The sequence below is a fragment of the Sinocyclocheilus grahami genome, unplaced genomic scaffold (assembly GCF_001515645.1).
Source record: "Sinocyclocheilus grahami isolate Dianchi unplaced genomic scaffold, SAMN03320097.WGS_v1.1 scaffold462.1, whole genome shotgun sequence".
NCBI classification, from domain to species: domain Eukaryota; kingdom Metazoa; phylum Chordata; class Actinopteri; order Cypriniformes; family Cyprinidae; genus Sinocyclocheilus; species Sinocyclocheilus grahami.
The window spans coordinates 1,804,008-1,806,937 of NW_015505641.1; the positions used below are offsets into that span (position 1 = coordinate 1,804,008).

A 2,930-nucleotide genomic window follows, 5' to 3' on the forward strand; every position below is an offset into this window, starting at 1 on the left:
TATACAGTATATATATATATATATATATATATATATATATATATATATATATATATATATATATATATATATATATATAAAACCTCATTAAAGGGAATTTTTTAAATAACTATAATATATTGAATGGCTTTATGGTATTTAGTCTATAAACACATTTATTTATTATAAATAGAACATGTAATTTGGCCTATATTTCATCCCTCCCTTAATACATTCAATAGGCTGTGACTTGAAATTCATACACGGGCTGTATTTGGCCCACGGGCCGGACTCTGGACACCCCTGATGTACAGTAATCACACACATACACGTACATGCCAGTAATGAGACATGTCACTCATGGTGTAAATTATTACCAAGAGGTCAAGACCTCTGGTCAGTCGAGTGTTGTTTGTCTGCTGCAGGATAGCACGTATGTAACTCTTCACTCATCCAGGAATGCGGGGGGATGTTGAGTGACTGTGACTCATCTCATACTATACGTGCTGCTGCACATGTGAGCAGTCTGAATGATGTCTATGGAAGTGCACATGGAATGTGACACGTCGTTCCCTATAGTCCAGTCTGCTATGGGATCTGCAGTTATATATGACATGACTCATTTGCATCCTGTTTTACTCAAATTGTTGCACTAGCACACTGTTTGCTGTAAGGCAGGAAGGGGAACGTGTCAATTTCCTCTAAAGCAAAAGCTTTATTTGAATTGCTTTCTAGGAATGGTTTCAAAACAAAATTGCTTTTCTGTAAAACAGAAGTTGTGATCAGCATAAATATATAAAAAACATGATATTACTATTCCTCATAGTAAAGGTTAGAGTTCCAAACTTTAAATATCCAACTTGAGCTAAGAACATGAATGATACACTACTGGTCAAAAGTTTGGAATAATAAAATGTATTTATTTTTTGGAATAAGTCTTTTTTGCTAACAAAGGCTGCATTTACATGATCAAAAATACAGTACAAATAAAGTAAAACATTTTCTATTTGATTTTTTTTTAATTTAATTTATTCGTGAACTAAATGCAGGATTCATCTAAGAATCCTGAAAAAAATGTATCAAGGTGTCCACAAAAAATATTAAGCAGCAAAAACGGTTCTCAACAATTATTAATAACTGTGTGCACCAACAATAATCGATAATAATTCAGCATCAAATCAACATATTAGAATGATTTCTGAAGGATCATGTGACACTGAAGACTGGAGTAATGATGCTGAAAATTCAGCTTTGAATCACAGGAATAAATCTTAACATATATTCAAATAGAAAACAGTTATTTTAAACTGTAATAATATTTCACAATATTACTGTTTTATTGTATTTTTATTAAATAAATGCAGCCTTGGTGAGCAATAGAGACTTCTTTCAAAAACATAAAAAAAATCTTAATTATTAATGTACCTCAAATATAGCTAGCAATCAAATGTACAATTTATGCTTGGCAAATAATAAAACTGGTGTAAAAATCCCACACAATGACAATGAAAGAGGCATATTTAGAGACCATAGAGATATCATAGAGACTTGAAATTAGGCACTTTTCAATCAATACAGTTAAGAACCCCCTAGCAACCAGTCAGAACACCCAAGCAACACCCTGAACAGCTTATCAACCACACAGCAACCATCAACAACACCCTAAACAGTGTGATCACATTTATACGGACAAGCACTGCTCAAATTTTCTTCAGAAAATTCAATAATCCAGTTACTTTTACTGCAGAAATGTATCCTATCTCAGCTGCTTGTCAGTAAATCTGAGTCAAACAGAAATCCTGTGGCCTCCTCCTGTTTACCTGGCCTCGTGGGAAGGCATCCTGGGGAAATTGCACTTGTTCAATATGGGAATGATGCACTTCACATCTTCCCAGCACATTTATTTCTGCAGTGTTCACAGAGCATTGCGTAAGTTCATCTGACTGCAAAGTCAGATATCATCCATTGAATGCTCTTTTTCCATGAAAAAGAATCGAGCACAATGGGTCTCCTGCTCTAGTGGTAGCAAAACAACTGCAGACAAATGAGGAAAAGAATTGAAATCAGCAGGTGGTTCACCTAGACCTAGACTTTAAAAAAAGATGGCGTGAGACCCCAGTGTGCCTTGCAAACAATTATCTGTCAGTCACAGAACTGAATGTGCAGATAACAAGTTTACTTTCAAGGGATGTTTCACCCAGAAATGAAAACGTTGTCATTGTGTATTCACCCTCATGTTATTTCTCTTATAATTAAATTTGTAGGTCTTATAATCACGTAACACGTAAGAAGATTAGTTTCATGCTGTCAAACCTTTTGCAAAACATCTTGATGCACCAAGTTTGAATATGCAAATTTTGACTGACGATTCTTCATAAAATTCATGTTACCTACTGTAGGTTAAGCCTTATAAACATACACCTAATTTATTCATATTTAACTTGGAATCATATAGTAAAATAAGGCTATATGAATTCCTGAAAAGAATGTGGACTTATTTTAAGTATCTTAATTATTCCAATATTATTTAAAATTCATTCTTTAAAATATTTATATTTTTGATTGACTTTAGTTGTTAATATAATAATATAAATATATAATAATTTTTGTATTATAAAGTCCTAATAATAATTCATAATAATAACTAACATTACAAACATATATATATACACACATCACTTTTATATATCCATAATAATAATGTACTTTGACATAACATTAATTATTAAAATATTTACAATTATTTAAAATATTTAAATTTTTTAAAACCTTTTGCTGTAATATAACATAATATAGTTTATATTTAAAACTATATATTAAAAAGTCCATAATAATAATAGAAAACACAATAATACACTAAATAGACTGTGTAGCGCCTGCGTAGGATCATGCATGAGCGTTGGACGGTTTATGGCTTAAAAGACCCTTTTAGCCTTTTGACATTTGCATAT

At 31.8% G+C, this 2,930-nt stretch overlaps 1 protein-coding gene across 1 annotated transcript in view; it reads right to left on the bottom strand.

Annotated features, from left to right (window-relative positions):
* LOC107552970 (myotubularin-related protein 13-like) overlaps nucleotides 1–2,930 on the bottom strand; it is a 166,719-nt gene that overhangs the window by 57,853 nt on the left and 105,936 nt on the right. The window lies entirely within an intron of this gene.